General features: G+C 45.3%; 1 protein-coding gene across 15 annotated transcripts in view; it reads left to right on the forward strand.

Annotated features, from left to right (window-relative positions):
• The window catches only part of CSGALNACT1 (chondroitin sulfate N-acetylgalactosaminyltransferase 1), a 353,762-nt gene that overhangs the window by 104,267 nt on the left and 230,008 nt on the right, over positions 1–19,487 (forward strand). The window contains exon 1 of one of the 15 annotated variants that reach the window (XM_085004410.1): positions 5,842–5,957. The exons of 13 other annotated variants lie outside the window; for them this stretch is intronic. The gene's annotated coding sequence lies outside the window, so the exon portion shown is untranslated. Of the gene's footprint in view, positions 1–5,841; positions 5,958–9,732; positions 9,870–19,487 lie in introns of those variants that run through there. One more of the 15 variants, XM_085004409.1, reaches the window with a different exon arrangement.

Raw genomic sequence — 19,487 nt, forward strand, 5'->3', positions numbered from 1 at the left:
TTCCCAACTGTTCCGGGCGGGGGGCGGGGGTCCGTGGCCTCACAGAGGCAGAGTGGTCATGATCAATGAGAAACGGGACACATACACGGACAGCACCCCGTACCCCTGCTTAGTGGTCTCTTCTGGGCATGTGTCGCATCTGCAGATTTTCTCTTCTCCTTAAGTCCTGAGTGAGGTGCTGGGCTGAGTAGATGAATAAAGCTTGAGTTTCTGCTGTGGGGTGCATCCGTGGGTGGGAGCTGAGGCTCCCATTTCCTCTGCTGGGTGGCCTCGGGCTCAGAGTGGCCGGATGCAGGGGGCGGCCCCCTCTGGGGTTGGGGGAAGGGCAGCCCTGCTGAGGCCACTTTAGACAGGGCTGTGTCTCCTCGTCGCCCACAGTGCACAGCAGAGACGGAGCCTGGTGAGGGTTTTACCAGGTTGGCCCCTGTCACTGAAGGAGTGAAACTAACAAATATCTGGTTCTGATATGTTTATTGCTCAAACCTCAGCATCCTCCCAGCAGACTGTTTTTCCGTGCTCGGGGCAGCTGCTGTGTTCCACTTCAGGACTAAAGGGCTTCCTTTCAGGAAAGAGGAAGTGGAATAATAGGAGGCCTTCTCATGAAGAGGAAATCTGTTTGCTAGTAATACGGTTGTGAACTCTTTAGATGGCATACACTTGTTGGACGAGGCAAACCTTTTAACCAAAACACCACCTTAGCATTTAAACAAAACTTACTCAAGTATAGTTGATTTACAGTGTTGTGTTCATTCCTGCTGTAAGTGATGTGACTCAGTTATATGTATATATACACCTTTTTTTTTGCTGCATCCCTTGCATGTGGAAGTTTCTGGGCCAGGGATGAACCCATGCCATAGCAGTGACCCGAGCTGCTGCAGAGACAATGCTGGATCCTTAACTCACTGAGCCACCAGGGAACTCTCTGTATACACTTTTAAAAAATGCTTTTTTCCATTATGGTTTCTTCATAGCATATTGAATATAGTTCTCTGTGCTCTACAGTAGAATCTTGTTGTTTATCCATGCTAAGTGTACTAGTTGCGTCTGCTATGTACTAGTTTGCGTCTGCTAATTCCAAATTGCCAATCCTTCCTTTCCCCACTGCCCTCCCCAATGGCAACCGCAGAATGGAAATTCCCATCATGTCTCTATGTCTGTGAGTCTGTTTCTGTTTCGTAAATATGTTCATTTGTATTGTATTTTAGATTCAACATATAAGTGATATCATATGGCGTTTGTCTTTCTCTTTCTGATTCCTTCACTTAGTGTGATAACATTTAGGTCCATCTGTGTTGCTGCAAATGGCATTATTTCATTCTGTTTTATGGCTAAGTAGTATTTCATGATATACCATATCTTTTTTATCCATTCATCTTTTGATGGACATTCACCTTAGAATTTTTAACTTTGATTTTTTAAGTCAGTAAGAGTGTTGGGAACATAAATTTATGTTGCAGTTATTTTAGTTACTTAGAAATATCTAACCTTTTAATCCCAGAAGAGCGAACATTAAGAAAAAGAATGGCTGATGGAATGTGGGCTTGTAAAGCAAACCTTGACATATTAGGATGAAATCTTAGGTCAGAATGAGTTTCATAAGAGCAGATGCTGTTCACACATGAAATTTACTGAGGAGGTGGAAAGGCAGGATGTACCCTTAACTGTATGTACCAACTTCTGTTAGAAGCTGAGATATACCTGACTTTTAGGGTTCTTTGATTTTTAAATTTCTTTTTTGCCTGCTCTGTGGCATATGGAGTTCCCCAGCCAGGGATCAGATCTGAACCGCAGTTGCCACTTAAGCCGAAGCTATGGCAACACTGGATCCTTAACCCACTGTGAGGGGCCTGGGATTGAACCTGCATTCCAGCACTCTCAAATGCTGCCAATCCCATTGTGCCACTGTGGGAGCTCCTGTCCCATTATCTCTATAGGGAGAGTAACGCAGATGGTCATGGACTAGATCGGAGGTGAAGATCCTTAGCTCTCTTCCAATCCAGGCTACTTGTTATCTGTGTTACTTAAAAAATCTAAAATTGACAGAACATTGTCAATCAACTACGCTTTTTTTTCTTTTTTTTTTTTTTTTGGTCTTTTTAGGGCCAAACCCATGGCATAAGGGAGGTTCCCAGGCTAGGGGTCCAGTTGGAGCTGTAGCTGCTGACCTACACCACAGCCACAGCAACTTGGGATCCGAGCCGCATCTGCAGCCTACATCACAGCTCACAGCAATATTGGATCCTTAACCCACTGAGTGAGGCCAGGGATTGAACCAGTGTCCTCATGGGTGCTAGTTGGGTTCATTAACCGATGAGCCACGATGGGAACTCCCTAAATCAACTACACTTTAATAAAAAAATACCAAAAAAACCCCCCATTCAAGTATGGAGAAAGAATCTATGTAGCCATAATAGAGCTGTATTATAGAACTTTTGAAAAAGTCTCAAAAAAAAATATGAGCTCAGAAACCAAAACCCTCACACAGACACTGTTGGTTTGGTGGGTTCCTTAGATTCTGGCTAGTTTTTCATTTTGATTTTGAACCTTTTGTTTTCTAAACCACTTTGCTTGCTGCTGCACAGTGAGTCATGAAGGGACTTTGCAGCATTCCACCGGGGACCAGGGACCACACCAGGTGATGCTGGCAAGAGTTCTCGCCCTTGGTGACTCATCTTCAAGTGCTCTGAGCCTTGGGGGTTGCCAGGGCCCTTGATCCCTCACAGCTCCAGGGAGGGAGGGTTGAAAGGCCTCTCCCCCAAGCAGGAGGGCTCTCTAGGGGCTTTGGAGGCAGGGCAAGCTCAATTTAAGAACCTTATTTATTAGTTCCTGTCATGGCTCAGTGGTAATGAACTAGATTAGTATCCATGAGGATGTGGGTTTGATCCCTAGCCTCTCTCAGTGGGTTAAGGATCCAGCATTCCTGTGAGCTGTGGTATAGATCTCAGACAAGGCTCAGATCCAGCGTTGCTATGGCTTTAGGCTGGCAGCTATAGCTCTGATTAGATCCCTAGCCTTGGAACTTCCATATGCTACAGGTGAGGCCCTAAAAAGCAGAAAAAATAAAAACAAGCAAACAACAAACCTTTATCTACTAGGAGTTCTTGTTGTGGCTCAGTGGTAATGAACCTGGCTAGTATCCATGAGGGTGCAGGTTCAATCCCTGGCCCCACTAAGTGGATTAAGCGTTGCAATAAGCTGCAGCTTAGTCGAAGATGTGCTCAGTTCCCACACTGCTGAGGCTGTGGCGTAGGCCGGCAGCTGTAGCTTTGATTCGAACCCTAGCCTGGGAACTTCCATGTGCCCTGGGTTTGGCCCTAAAAAGACAAAAACAAACAAACAAAAAGAACCTTATCTACTAAAACATGACACAAGTGAACATGTCTGCAAAGCAGAAAGAGACTCACAGACATGGAGAGCAGACTTGTCATTGACAAGGGGGAGGAGGAAGGAGTGGGATGGACGGGGAGTTTGGGGTTATAGATGCAAACTATTCCATTGAGAATGGATAAGCAATGAGGTCCTGCCGTACAGCCCAGGGAACTCTATCCAGTCTCTTGTGATGGAATGTGATGGAAGATAATTTAAGAAAGGGAATGTGTGTATATGTATGACTGGGTTGCTTTGCTATACAGCAGAAATTGGCACAACATGTCTTAACTATAGTAATAATAGTAATAGTAATAATAATAATAATAATAATACCACCTTGTGTTTTGTTGTGTGTAGGAGGGAGTGTGCTGTTCAGAGTAGATGCTGGTAACTCCCAGCTCCGATGCCAGGGCCTTTGACGGAGGGGCTTACAAGCAGGTGGGCTCTGAGTACACCCCCTTAGCTAGTGGAGCTGCCTGTGAGGAAGAGGATGGCTTTGGCTTGCTAGGAAATGTGTCTGGGTCATGATACGGGGTTTGCTCAGAACCCAGTCTTTTTAGATGTGATGGGACCAGGAGATTCTGGTTGGCAGTGCGGTTGCCTCCAAGCCAGCCGGCAGCTGGGAAGCATTGCTATTCCCCACAGTTTTGGAAGGTGATAATCTTCTGGAGAATGTAGCAGATAGTGTTATGGAAAGATTATGGGGCTGAATGCTGCTCCTGCCCCTCATCAGCAGTGGTCGAAGGTATAATTATCCCCAGTTTACAGATGAGGAAATTGAGGCTTAGTGAGAGAAGTCATTGGCCTGAGGTTGCATAGTGGAGTTGGGGCTCCAGACTGCGCTTTGAAATCTGCTGCCCCTTCTCATCTCTCCCTTTCCTCTTTCTTCCTTCCTTCCTCTCTCTCTTTCTTTCCCTTCCTTTATTCTTCACTTTTTTCTTTTTCTTCCTTCCTTTTTTCTCCCTCCTTTCCCTTCCTCCTTCTCTCCTTACTCCCTCCTTCCTTCGTTTCTCTCTCTTCCTTCCTTCCTTCCTTCCTTTTCTTCCCTCCCTCCTTCCTTCCTTTTTCCTTTCTTTTCTTTTTTTCTCTCTGATCCATGTGGAATGCAGGGGATGGAACAGTATATCCTTTAAGCCCCTGTATATGAAATTGTGGTTATAAATGTGAACTTCAAAGCCCAATAGATTGACCAGATTAACATCCTAGCTGTGAATCTGGGCAAGTTATTTAATTTCTCTGTGCCTTGGTTCTTTCTCCATCTATAAGCCAGGGGTAGCAGTAGTACCGACCTTTTGTTGTTAGCAAATGAATTACTGTCTAGAAAGCACCTAGGACACAGTCTAGCATGTGATGAGTTATTATTATTTTGCCACAACTTGCTGCCATCTCTCCAGGCAGGAGAAGAGGCGGAGACTTTGTGGTTGGCAGGATGCAACGCTTTGTCCCCATGCAGCTGCCTGGAAGTTGAGGGTCTGGGCAGACAACATTCTAGGCCACATACAAAGCAAGGCTGGATGATCCTCCAGCCTTTAGCCAACAGTCTAGATAGAGATTAACAGGCTGTGTGTCCTATCTCTTGTATGCAGAAAAGAAAATGAGAATTTAAGACGATATTTGAATGTCAATACTTTTGGAACCAGTACAGAGATACCAGTTCTGGGGGGATTCATATGATTAATTACTTCTGAGGAGCGTTCAGTTTTGTTGGAAGCACATGATTTACTTGCAGAGCACTTTGTGGGAGTGTTTGAATTGGTGGTGAGAATTCATGTTTAGGGGTGATACAAAGAGAGTGTGGGGAACCTCTAATGTAGGACGAGGGGGAGAGTCCTAGTAAAGAATGATAACATAGTTGAGGCAAAGAAAGAGATTCTTAGAGAGTTGCAGGTGGGAAATAGTGGGAGGCACAGGGGCACTGAGTTATAGATTCTGGTTTTCTGCATGAATTTAAGATGATGGGCAAAGGAATGCCATCACACCCTCTTCTTCTGGGAGATGCCTTGATAAATTTTTCCAGAATATACATGTCCCCCAAAGATACACTGGACATTAAAATACCACCTCCAGGAGTTCCGGTTGTGGCACAGTGGAAAATGAATTTGACTAGTATCCATGAGGACACAGGTTCAATCCCTGGCCTCACTCAGTGGGGAGGTGGATCTGCTGTTGCCGTGAGCTGTGGTGCAGGTCGAAAACGTCCCTGGGATCCTGTGTTGCTGTGGCTGTAGTGTAGGCTAGCAGCTGAAGCTCTGATTTGACCCCTAGCCTGGGAACTTCCATGGGCTTTGGGTGCGGCAGAAATAAATAAATAAATAAATAAATAAATAAATAAATAAATAAATAAATAAATAAATAAAATGCCACAACCATCCTGCCAAAAAATGTAGATGACAAAGACAGGCAAGTTGCAAGAAACTTTCACTTTCCAGTGACCACTGAGCAGGAGATTCCATCACTTAGATTAGCAGAAAAGCCATTTATGAAGCTAGTTCTTCACAACTTCAACAGATGTAGCTCTAGCCATCAGGTACCGGCTTTTGACTATAACATCCACAGACCTGTTCAGCACAAGGTTTCCTGATTAGGAGGTAAGCCCTATGTTATTGCTTAAAAAAATTCCCTTCAAGGAGCTGAAGCTTGGTAAATGCCAGGGTTGCTGAAAACTGGGTTACACAGAATTTGCTTCGATTTTAAAATTCTCTTGGCTTTTCTTGGTGGTTCCTATCTTGAAGTATATCTTCATATAGTATGGTTGGTTGAATAATAATTAACCATAATTTCTCTGTCATTGTTCTGCCTGAATAAGATTTTAAGGTTGAGGGAGTTCCTGTTGTGACTCAGTGGTGATGAACCCAACTCGTAATCCATGAGGACTCGGGTTCGATCCCTGGCCTCACTCAGTGGGTTAAGGGTCTGGTGTTGCTGTGAGCTGTGGTGTAGGTCACGGGCACAGCTCCGATCCTGAGTTGCTGTGGTTGTGGTGTAGGCCGGCAGCTGCAGCTCTGATTCCACCCCTGGCCTGGGAACTTCTATTATGCGGGTGTGGCCCTAAAAAAAAAGAGAGACCAAAAAAAAAAAAAATTTCAAGGTGGAGAGGAGCCTTAAAGATCAGGCCCAAATGGACCACAAAGGGGATGTCTGAGTCATCTGTGAATCAGGCCTTCTGACTGATGTCTAAACGCTCAACAGTGTGCGGCTCCGTCAGTGTGGTCAAATGGACGCTCTGCTAAGTTTCCCAGTGGAGAAGCTCAGGTCTTTAAATTTGCTTTATAGGCCCATGTAATCTGCCTCTAATACATGAGCGTTTTCCCCAAATATCTCAAGCGTGTGCCCATCTCCAGGCCTTTGTACTTTGTACTTTCTGACCCCTCTGTCTAAAATGCTCTTTCCAAAACAAAGCAAAACAAAACAGAATACGCTTTCCATAATACATTTATCTTGTCCCAGTTCTTTTCTTTTCTTTTTTTTTTTTTTAAAGTTGCACTTGTGGCATATGGAAGTTCCCAGGCTAAGGATCTAGTTGGAGCTGCAGCTGTCGGCCTACACCACAGCCACAGCAACGCGTGATCTGAGCCCTTTCTGTGACCTGTGCTACTGCCTGCAGCAATGCCAGATCCTTAACCCACTGAGTGAGGCCAGGGATTGAATCTGAATTCTCATAGATACCAGTCGGGTTCATAATCCTCTGAGCCACAGCGGAAACTCTCAGTTCTTTTTTAAAAAATGTATTTGATTGACATATAGTTGATTTACAGTGTTGTGTTATTTTTCTGCTGTACGGCCAAGTGATTCAGATATATATACACATTGTTTTTCATATTCTTTCCCATCGTGGTTTATCCCAGGATATTGAATATAATTCCCTGTGCCCTATGGGAGGATCTTGTTGTTTAGGGCTAGATCTTTTTTTTTTTTCCTTGCTTGTTTTTTGTCTTTTTCTAGGGCCACTCCTGTGGCATATGGAGGTTACCAGGCTAGGGGTCTAATCGGAGCTGAAGTTACCGGCCTCTGCCAGAGCCACAGCAACTTGGGATCCGAGCCTTGTCTGCGACCTACACCACAGCTCACGGCAACGCTGGATCCTTAACCCACTGAGCGAAGCCAGGGATCGAACCTGCAACCTCATGGTTCCTAGTTGGATTCTTTAACCACTGAGCTACAACAGAAACTCTGGGCCAGATCGTGATGGCAGATTTTTGGAAAAATTGCTCTTCCATGTCGTTACAAAGTTTGAGACAGTCAGATTTGCCTGCAGCCCCTGGGAGGCAGCCATACTGCTTGTTACATGGTGACATTGTGCAAATTAGGGCAAAAAAAAAAAAAAAAAAAAACCCACTCCTTTTTTAAGATACTTTATGGCTATCAGTCAGGAAAAATTCATGATGGCGTTAAAATCCGAGATGACGGTGAGGCGAGTGGTGTCCCTGGAGGTGTGGGAGGCACGGGTCCCCTCCTGTCTGCCTGAAATGTGTTCACCCCTCATCCTGCCGTCCAGTCCTGGCTCGAAGGCTCCCCCCTCCAGGAAGACGTCCTGATTTCCACGCTAACTCCAAAGGCATCCCTCTCCTGAATCACCGCAGCACCGTTTTTCTTATCTCAGACTGAGAGCTCCATGTTTTATTCATGGTTCTCTGTTCCTTAGCACTCGGGAAAAGGCCTTAAGCAGCAGTTTGGAATATTTCATTCAATAATTAAAGGAAAAGGAGTTCCTGTTGTGGCTCAGTGGTGACGAACCCGACTAGTATCCATGAGGACAGGGGTTCTATCTCTGGCCTTGCTCAGTGGGTTAAGGATCTGGCGTTGCCGTGAGCTGTGGTGTGGGTGGCAGACAGCAGGGATCTGGCGTTGCTGTGGCTGTAGTGTAGGCCAGCAGCTGTAGCTCTGATTCGACTCCTAGCCTGGGAACTCCATGTGCCGGAGGTGTGGCCCTAGAAAAGAAAAAAAAAAAATAACAAATATAGGAAAATAGAGGCAAAATAACTTGTCCTAGTCACTCACCAGTTAAGGATGGGACTGTTAAAATTTGGTTCACTGGACCGCAGAGCTCTGCCTTCTTTCTGGGACACCTCACATTCCCAGATTCAGCTTTTATAAGATGACTTGGTCAGGTTTTAAATGTTCAGCATTAAACATGCTTCAACATTTTCCCTTCCCATTTGAAACTGAAAGCTCATTGTGATATTCACAGGATGTGACCTTGTCGGAAAGTGACCGAGCATTTCTAGTGCCTGTCATTTACTTTGCATTTGGAGAAGCAGCTGGAAAATATTATTATGTTCAGTGACTCCTGCTGACTTAATGACCAATGCTTGTGTCTTATTGCGAGGTCCTGACACACTCAGAAGTAGTCATAGGCATGTTTGCAGTGATTGTCGAACTGGGTGTGGCTGGTGCCAAGGGCACACCAAGGGGCTGCTGGGCTCTGAGTGATGGGTGTGGTGGGATGTGGGGGCTTGTCTTGCATGAACCACTCAGGGTGGCCCCCTCCCAAGGAGAGGTTGTGGGGGTGGGGGGCATGAAGCAGGCTGGATGGTCAGAAACTCTAGCCACTCTTATGCATTTGATGATAAGCAAATGGAGACGTGGGTGGGGTAGTTGAATGTGGGGGTCTGATGCCCTGGAGAAAAGACTAGGTAAAGATTCTGATCTGGGGAGTTCCCATCCTGGCTTAGCAGTAATGAACCCGACTAGTATCCATGAAGACTCGGGTTTGATCCTGGGCCTTCCTCAGTGGGTTAAAGATCTGGTGTTGCCCTGAGCTGTGGTGTAGGTCACAGACACGGCTTGGATCCTGCATTGCTGTGGCTGTGGTGTAGGCCGGCAGCCGTAGCTCTGATTCGACACTAGCTTGGGGACTTGCATATGCCGTGGGTTCAGCCCTAAAAAGAAAAAAAATTCTGATTTGGTACTTACTGTATGCAGATGGGACTTAAAGCGGTGGGGTTGGATCGGGACTGAGTTCAGGACTTTGAAGTGCACAAGGGCCATAAAAAGGAGCCTCCAGGTGGTGATGGGAACAATTACCCTAAGGGGCGGGAGTGTGGGGCCCCAAACATCCGGTGGGGGTGGGGGTGGGGGTGGGGGCTGCCATTGGAGGGTGTCCCAGTGAAATTGAAAAGAGCTCCTTGGATTCATTGGTGAGATTTGAGGACTGTGAGAAAATTTAAAACTGATGGGAGACAACCATCAGTTGACATGAGGGTTGCGGAGAGCAGTGGAGGAGGACTGGGTTGTGGTGAGGGTATCGAGATGGGTGCTGGTCCCACTGAGGGGACAGCACATCTGGGCAGATGGGGCAGCTCTGAAGAGAAAGGGATGGAGTCAGTGTTCATCCTAATTCATGCCTGTGGCTTTAATTCACAGGAGAAGTTTATGATTCTCAAACACGTGTTACCTCAATTATTGCATAGGCAGAGAGGAGGTTCGAAGCCGAAAGCTAGCGAGAGGGAGTTTGAAGGAGGGATGGCTGTCCGAAGTTTCTGTTGCTAGAAAGGGGACAGGTAAGTTAACGACTCAGAAGCGTCTATTGATTTTGGTGAAGACTGTTACAGAAGCACAATGAGGTTAAAATGCAATTAGCACAGGAGTTGTAAGTGGAAGAGCTGAGAAGTGGGCAAGCTGTGCAGGTCCCTGATTCTCGAAGCTGACTCAGTGGAGCCGTAGATAGAGAGGAATGTATGTGGTTTTGCAGGGGGTGGGGTGGGGGCGGGAATAGATTTCTGCTGTTTGGTTTTTTTGGTTTTGTTTTTTGTTTTTGTTTTGTCTTTTATGGGGTGGGCACAGCTGAGGCATATGGATGTTCCCAGGCTAGGGGTCGAATTGGAGCTGTAGCTGCAGGCTTACGCCACAGCCACAGCAACCCCGAATCTGCATGGCATCCTTGACCTACACCACAGCTTGTGGCAGTGCTGGATCCTTAACCCACTGAGCGAGGCCAGGGATTGAACCGGCACTAGTTGGTGGATACGAGTGGATACTAGTCGGGTTCTTAATCTGCTGAGCCACAGTGGAACTCCGGTGTGTGCTGTTTGTAATCTAACGAAAGAGGCAGTAGAGTGAGTTTGGTTGATGATCTGGAGGAGAGAAGGTTTGGGGAATGAGGTCCTGGAGGAGGAAGGAGGGATATGGGAAGAGACACCTCCCACCCCTGCCGAGATCAGGAGGGATGGAGGTCAAGATGAGAGGGATGCAGATGTTTCTAGATGGACACAGATATTTGTGGTCAGTGAATACTGAATGGTAGACAAGTGACATCCACTTCCCCTCCTTGAACTGCGCCCCAAACATTAGGAAAGTTATCCCCATCCTCGTCTTGCTGTTGGGGGACATTGGCACACTCCGCCTGCTGCTGCCTGTTCTGTAAAATGAGGTTTTATTGACACATGACCATATTCCAGTTCATTCATTTACACATCTTCCCAGGCTGCTTTGGCACAATGGCAAAGCCTAAAATAGCCCCTGTCTGGCCCCTTTTCGGAAAGTCTCCTGACCTCTGGAGAGGTGCTAAAACTGCGGCGAAGAGAGGATGCTGATCTCTGAGGAGCCTCTCCCTTCCCCATCTCTGAGAGCACTTCCTTCTGTGTCCCTGGCATTCTCCAGATGCCCTGCTAGCCCCTCTCTCGGGAAGTTCAGTGCTTCTGGTTGTAGAGTAGAGCCGATTTACACCTATCCTGGCCACACCCTGGAAATGCACCTGTCTGGGTGCTTCCTAAGGGGACATGTGCTAAAGGCAGGTGCCCCTCATGGTGAGGGGATCTCTGCCTAGTCTGCTCCCTCCATGAATGGGATGCTGGTTTGTTCTGCTTCACCCAGATTGCTTTTCTGCACCTTTTCTAAAATGCCAAGACCTACTTCCTCTCTGAAATCGTTATCATAACCCCAGCGTATTCCTTATACCATTGTGTGTGTGGTATTTTAATATATATATATTTGGTTGTGTTTATGGCATATGGAAGTTCCCAGGGCCAGGGATCAAATCTCAGCCACAGCTGCGACCTACGCCACAGCTGGAGCAATACCAGATCCTTAACCTGATGGGCCACAGTGGGAATTCCTTCAGGGGTTTGTTTCTTTGCCTTGAATTCCCCCGGCCCTTACATATGTCATTTTCATCTACTTGTGCACTTTCAAGTATCCTCTGTGCCCCCTGGGAGGCCCCACTGTGATGGGGCTGACACATGTCTGCTCTGACCTGGAGGATGGAACCACATGAGCACGTGTCCCACAGTTGCTCGATGGGTACTGATGCCCAGTATGTGAATTTCGAAGCTGAAAAAATTTAAGTGCTTCAAAATTGCTCACTTACATGTAAAACAGTGCTAATCGCTGGCTCTTCTCAGCCACTCTTGAAGCCAGATCGTCTCCTGACTCTTTTGAAACCACTCGGAATTACTGACCGAATTGAAAGCCCCTTGCTTAAACAGGTACATTTTCCTTCTGACTATTACAGTGTTCAGTTTTCAAGAGAAAATACAGAGCCATTCAGATCTACTTCTTTGCAGAATTCTCAAATGTGTCTGAAGGGACTAAGATTTTAAGAGCTGCAATTTAGTTCTACAACTTAATTTATCAGATTGTGGTTGTACCTACTTGCAGGTATTGTCAAGGACCTTGCTACTCAGAATGCGGTTGGCCTAGTACAGGTGTTAGAAATGCAGAGTCTTGGGCCTCAGCCAGACTTACCGAGTCAGAATATATATTTTAACAAGGTCCCCTGTGATTAAAGCGTTTAAAATTTGAGAAGCACCACTCTGTTGACCTCGTGTATTTCAGACAAACACACAAAACGGAAAGCCCTACCTCACAGACATTTTATACCTTTTATGTGTTGTGATGATGGGGCTTTATATTTTATGATGAATGTTTTCCCTATCAGAAAAAAATAGCTGTTTTTCTTGGTTATTGTTGGAGATAGATCATAATTAAGAGACAGATGGAGTATGGTTTTATTCTTTTTTTTTTTTTTTTTTCTGGCTGCCCTGTGACATATGGAGTCCCCGGGCCAGGAATCAGATCTGAGCCACAGCTGCAAACTAAGGCCGCAGCTGTGGCAATGCTGGATCCATAACCCACTGTGCCAGGCTGGGGATTGAACCCATATCCCAGTGCTCCCAAGACACTGCCAATCCCATTTTGCCTCAGTGGGAGCTCCTGTTTTTCTTCTTTCTGCTACTTGGAATGCATTTAATTTCTCTCTTTATGTAGAAATAACAAAGTCCAGAACTCCTCCTGCCTTTGATGAGTCTGGGATAGTCTTTAGTAAGTGAACAAGTTTTGTTCTCACCCGTAGCAGTAGGCTTAATGCTATTTTTTTGCGTGCATATTTTATATTTCCCCCATGATTATCTTGGAAATTGCTTGTATGCATGACTGTGAATTCTGTGCTGGTGAAGTTTTATTTCTGATTTTTTTCAAGTCCTTGGAAAAAGTGAGGGAGTAATTAAATATGGGAACAAGTCGATAGATGAATAAAACTACATTTCTTTAAAATACTAATTCAGGAGTTCCTGTGGTAGCTCAATGGGTTAAGGACCCGATGTCTCTGTGAGGATGTGGGTTCGATCCCTGGCTTTGCTCAGTGGGTTAAAGATCTGGTGTTGCTGTGGCTGTGGGTGGCTGTGGTGTAGGCCAGTAGCTGCAGCTCTGATTAGACCTCTAGTCTGGGAACTTCCATGTGCTGCAGGTGCTGCATAAAAAGAAAACAAAAACCCCCCAAACAAATAGACAAGCAATGCTTCCCTCCAAAAAAACCCCAAGGATTACTTCACGTTAGTCAGAATGGCCATCAACAAAAAAATCCACAAATAATAAATGCTGGGAGGATGCGGAGAAAAGGGAAAAGATTTTCTACACCGTTGGTGGGAATATAAATTGTGCAGCCACTCTGGAGAGTTCCTCAAAAAACTAAAAATAGGGAGTTCCCGTCATGGCTCGGTGGTTAAGGAATCCGACTAGGAACCATGAGGTTGCGGGTTCAATCCCTGGCCTTGCTCAGTGGGTTAAGGATCCGGCATTGCCGAGAGCTGTGGTGTAGGTCCCAGACAAGGCTTGGATCCCGCATTGCTGTGGCTCTGGTATAGGTCGGTGGCTACAGCTCCGATTAGACCCCTAGCCTGGGAACCTCCATGTGCCGCGGGAGCGGCCCTAGAAAAAGGCAAAAAGACAAAAATAAAAATAAAAAAAATAAAAGCCAAAAAAACCTGACAAGTAAAAATAGAGTTGCCATATGATCCAGCAATACCTCTCCTGGGCCTATAGCTGGAAAAGATGAAAACTCTAATTCAGAAAGATACGTGCACCTCAGTGTCCATAGCAGCACAATTTACAATAGCTACAACATGAAGCAACCTAATGTCCATCAACAGATGAATGGATAAGGAAGATGTAGTGTACACTGACACACACACACACACACACACACACATTGTAATGTTACTCAGCCATGAAAAGAATGAAATAATGCCATTTGCAGCAACGTCGATGGACCTAGAGGTGATCATACGAAGTGAGGTTAAGACAGACAGAGAAAGACAAATATCATAGGATATCGCTTCCATGTGGAATCTAAGAGAATGATGCAAATGAACTTATTTACAAGACAGAAACAGACTCACAGGCATAGAAAACAAATTTATGGTTACGAAAGGGGAAAGGGTGGGAGGGATGCATTAGGAGTTTGGGATTAACAGGTACAAACTACTATATGTAAAATAGATAAACAGCAAGGACCTACTGTATAGCAAAGGGAACTGTATTCAATATCTTGTAGGAACCTCTAGTAGAAAAGAGTCTGAAAAATGATATATATGAACGTATATTATATGTATGTATGTATATATATAAAACTGAGTCTTTGCTGTGCACCTGAAACTAACAGGACATTGTAAATCAACTCTATTTCGAAAAGAGTTTAAAAAAATACAGTTTTCATGGAGTTCCTGTCATGGTGCAGCGGAAATGCATCCAACTAGAAACCATGAGGTTGTGGGTTCGATCCCTGGCCTCGATCAGTGGGTAGAGGATCTGGCATTGCCGTGAGCTGTGGTGCAGGTTGAAGACGCGGCTCAGATCCTATGTTGCTGTAGCTGTGGTGTAGGCTGGTGGCTACAGCACCGATTCGACCCCTAGCCTGGGAACCTCCATATGCCAGGGGTGCAGCCCTAAAAAGACAAAAGACAAAAAAAAAATACAGTTTTCACGAATATGTAATAAAAATAGCCATGCATATTGGGAAATGTCATTGTTTTCTAGATTCTTTGGAGCAGGTTGGTGGGAAGATAATACTTAGTTCTGAGGTGTTAAAGGAGGGTCAGAGAGGCATGGTGAGGAAGGTACAATACGAAACAAACTGTCATTATAGTCACTAACTCCCAGCGTATTCTCAAGATACTGAAACAGTTTGGTGGAACCAGGAACAACCATATAGTTGGTGTTCTAGGTTCACCTGCGCCTGGCCTCTGAGCTCCTCAGAGCTCTGTCGGGTGTCTTCGTTTCCGAGGTCGGTTGTGGAGAGCCCCTTTCTTTCACTCAAAACGTCTCATTGGGAGTTCCTGTCGTGGCACGGTGGTTAACAAATCTGACTAGGAACCACGAGGTCGCAGGTACGATCCCTGGTCTCGCTCAGTGGGTTAAGGATCCGACGTTGCTGTGAGCTGTGGTGTAGGTGGCAGATGCTACTCAGATCTGGAGTTGCTGTGGCTCTGGCGTAGGCCGGTGGCTACAGCACCAATTGGACCCCTAACCTGGCAACCTCCATATGCAGAGGGTGTGACCCTAAAAAGACAACAGACAAAACAAAAACAAAAACAAAATGTCTTATTGTACAAACGCTTGCTGCCAACTGTGCTGACCGTCAGCTTTTATTTAGCATGTGGGCGAAACACGCGACCTTACTTAGTAATTTTTGAGTAGTTCAAAGTATTTGCAATCCTCTTATCTCTTTTACATTTTGTGAATAATTCAGCTGATGAATTTAACAGAGTACATAATATGCTGCCTTCCGGGAACATAGTGCTAGTCGGTGGTGAGAATTACGATTAGCACTAAAATACACATTTTTAATCCATGTAGCAGATGCTCATCACTAGGTTCTTTCTGAATGTGCAGATGAGCTGAGGGGCTGAAGGAGAAACGAAGACAACTTTTATGTCCCTGGAAGCATGTAACGCAGGGTCGCAATCAGGAAATACCTGCTGGATGTATTTGGAAGTGTGTTGAATGCCTCGGTCAAGGTGATACCACCAGGCTCTTGGCTGACTGCTTCTCACCTGGTAGGGATCCCTGGCTTCTGGGAATCCAGAAAATGACCTTCAGGGTGGCCTATGATGCCCACGTGGTTTCTGTGGTTTGTCAGGCCCACTGTGGGGCCCTCACGGGGCTGCGGGAGCTTTGCTCTGATTTAGGGACCTGTGGACCAGAAGGGTTTCCAGGTGCTCTGAATCGCAGCCCTCTGTGCTCACCTTGTTGTCAGGAGCCAAGGAGAAGATGCATGCATTCTCCGAGGAGTGGGAACCAGACTCTTTTCTTTCTTTCTTTTTTATTTAAGTTGGTTTGTTTTTCCTTTTTGGCTGCCCTGTGGCATATGGAATTCCTGGGCCAAGGATCAAAGCTGAGCTACAGGTGCAACCTGTACCGCAGCTGTGGCAACACAGGGTCCTTTAACCTACTGGGCTGGGCCGGGGATCGAACCTGTGTCCTGGTACCACAGAGACGCTGCCCATCCCGTTTCACCCAGTGGGAACTGGTACCAGACTATTTACCAGCATGGCTGTCTTCCCTTCTTAGCAACTGGACAAGATCTTGACTTGAGGAGTGTGTCTTTTTCCCCGTCTTGAGAATCTACCTCAACATACTAGATGCCGTTGAAGCTTCACAAGAGGTGCCATTTGTGTGGCTCTTACAATGTACTGGTCTTTTTGTCAATTAACTTCTGTCCTAAAAATTTTTATTGGCGTAGAGTTGATTTACAATGTTGTGTTAGTGTCAGGTGTACAGCACAGCGATTCAGTGCTACATATACTTATATCCGCTCTTTCACAGATTCTTTTCCCATGGAGGTTATTACAAAGTATTGAGTAGAGGTCGCTGTGCTATACCGTAGGCTTTGTTGGTTTCAAGTAATTGTGGGTTTTTTTGGTTTATTTGTTGTTGTTGTTGTTTTTGCTTTTTAGGGCCGAACCCACAGCATATGCAAGTTCCCAGGCTAGGGTTGAATCAGAGCTGCAGCCTACGCCACAACCACAGCAACTTGGGATCTGAGCCATGTCTTCAACCTCCACCACAGCTCACAGCAACGGTGGATCCTTAACCCACTGAGTGAGGCCAAGGATGGAAGCCTTACCCTCTTGGATCCTAGTTGGGTTCCTTAATGCTGAGCCATCATGGGAACTCCTCAGTTAATTGTTAGTGGTCACCAACAGATGAAAGATTGAGGCTTAAAGAGATTACCTATCCTGTAATCTAAGAAGGGGACAGAAGGACTGAAGACAGATGCCTCCTTGTCCTCTGGGCTCGTCTGCCAGCTAAAAATAGAAGCGCCCCCACTGAGGTAAGGAGCTGTCACATTTGTCTGGTGCAATGGTTTTTTCTAAATAAGAGCTCCTTATGACTCCTCGTTCAACTACCCATAATGTAATTATGGTCAATTTTAAATGTTGCTAATGATTTTCAGTATCTCCTCCAATTATCTTTATTACTGCTCTGCAAAGTGAGGCCTTAATTCATTGACGAGGTGTCAGAAATTACCCTTTAACTTTTCACCCATCAGCAGTACCACGCAGGGTCTTTCATCATCTTCTAGTGATGAATGGAGCACTCGCGCTCTCTCTTTTTTCTCTCTCCCTTCTTCGCTGCCCAGCAAAGTCATTGTCTGCTTCTCTTAGGATCCTCAAACACACCAGGCAGCATGCTTATCTTACACATGCTCACCTTGTATTTCCTGTATTTTTCCCCTGTCTTCCTACTGAGCGATATTGATTTTTGTCTTCATTAATTCTTCCCATCACTTCCAATTTTCTGCCAATTTCCTTCATCCTTTGTGTACATCTCTTTTATTTTATTTATTTATTTTTGTGTGTGTGTACATCTCTTTTAAAGCATGAATTAGGCTTACAGAGATCTGTCGATTTCTCATTCTTTATTTTTTTAGGGCCGCATTTCGGCATAGGGAGGTTCCCAGGCTAGGGGTTAAATTGGAGCCACAGCAACTCGAGATCTGAGCCACATCTGCGACCCACACCACAGCTCATGGCAACGCCAGATCCTTAACCCACTGAGCGAGGCCAGGGATCGAACCCACATCCTTATGGATACTAGTCGGCTTTGTAACCTGCTGAGCCACAATGGAAACTCCCTGATTTCTCATTCTTAATTTATTTTTTGTTATTTTTCTTTTACTTATAATAAGGCTTATTGTGTTTTGGTCTTTCCCTGGGGATTCTTTTTACTGTTTTCCCGTTCCTGTTGCTCTAGTTCTCTTCAGTTGCTCCAGCTGCTTAGAGCCTGGATTGGGTTGTGGAGGTCCAGGGCCAGGCCGGTGACCATCAGGGTCCCTTGGGTCCTGCCCACCGTTCCCTTCCTACCTGCCCAGCTCCCCACGAGCGTCAAGCAAGGCTTTTCTCCTGGTGCCCGGGTGTTGGCAGGTAAGGGAAAGAACTGGGGTGGGGGTGGTTGGTGGCTGGCCTCGGGGGCCCCTGGTCCTTCCTACCAGAGTGGGTAACAGGTTCCATCCGTGGTTAAGCACCCTGGGCTTTGAACCAGGTGTCTGACACTCACCTCTGAGGTTCATTATGCTCCGTGTTTGACAGTCAAGGCGGCTGAGGTAGCTTGTAAGTGGATGTTCTGGGATTCCGGCCCGGTCTGTCTGCATTGTTTCCATCACAGCACATCCTTTTTGTCCAAGTGAAGTTGGTGCTTGAGTGTTTTCTACACTTTTTATTTATTTTTTTTATTATTTTTTTCTTTTTTGGCCGTCCCATGGCATATGGAGTTCCTGGGCCAGGGATCCGATCAGAGCCACAGGTGCAACCCATGCTCAGGTGCAGCATTGCCAGATCCTTAACCCATTGTGCTGGGCCAGGCATCAAACCTGCGTCCCAGCAGTCCCAAGATGCCACTGATTCTGCGGCGCCACAGCGGGAACTCCTCTACGCCTTTTATTATCTTCATTTGGGTGTTAGCTCCTTCATGTTCTGATTAGAGGGCATCTTAGCTTGTATCTTACTGCTGTTGGATCATGCGCCCTGAAGTTGTTCTCATTAATAATCTCACTACACTCTTTTCCTTGCATGTTCTATTAGGGTCAGAACCTGGTGAATCCTGTTTCCTGTTCCTGCCACTGTGAGAGCAGGTCTAAAGTAATATCATGTGTTGTCCTGATCATCTAATAACATCAAAATCAAGGTTATTAGCGCAGGGAACTATATCTAGTCACTTATGATGGAGCATGATGGAGGATAATGAGAGAAAAAGAATGTATACATGTGTGTGACTGGGTCAGGTTGCTCTATAGTAGAAATTGACAGAACACTGTAAACCAACTATAAGGGAAAAAATAAAAATCATTTAAAAATAAGGTTATTGATTATTTTCCTTTTGGTGAGTTGAACTTTGATGCTCAAAGGATTTTTTCCATGGGTCCTTTCCTTTTATCAGTACTGTTTTTTTTTTTTTTTTTGAGTGTTCTGCTGATGTTTACAACAGAATATTATAGCTGAGTGCAGGTTGGGATCAGACTTGATAAATTTAGGGTATGTCTCAGTTTCAAAAAATACTGACAATGACTTTTAGTCTACAGTGAAAGTTTTAGATTAGATGCCTAGGGTACTTTTTGGTTCTGTAATTCTGGTTTCCAAAATTTTGGTTTTCTAAGAATCAATATTTCCTTTCTTACTGTCTTTTTTGAGGGGTCGAGAGATGTCTTTAAAGTTTATTTTTTTTTGCAGGTAGGAAGTTGATATGTATTAATTGTGCAAAAAGTGGAAAATAGAGAGATATATAAAGGATAAAATATTAACCTCCTCTAATCTTGCTTTTTAGTGAGAACCACTATTAACCACTTTGGGATTTTGTGTGTGTGTGTGTGTGTGTATCTTATCAGACCTGAGGTCACAACACATACA

The sequence above is a fragment of the Sus scrofa genome, chromosome 17 (genome assembly GCF_054392235.1).
Source record: "Sus scrofa isolate SSC_HxYL_T2T_F1_AM1 chromosome 17, Sscrofa_HxYL_maternal_Yorkshire_Landrace_v2.0, whole genome shotgun sequence".
NCBI lineage: Eukaryota > Metazoa > Chordata > Mammalia > Artiodactyla > Suidae > Sus > Sus scrofa.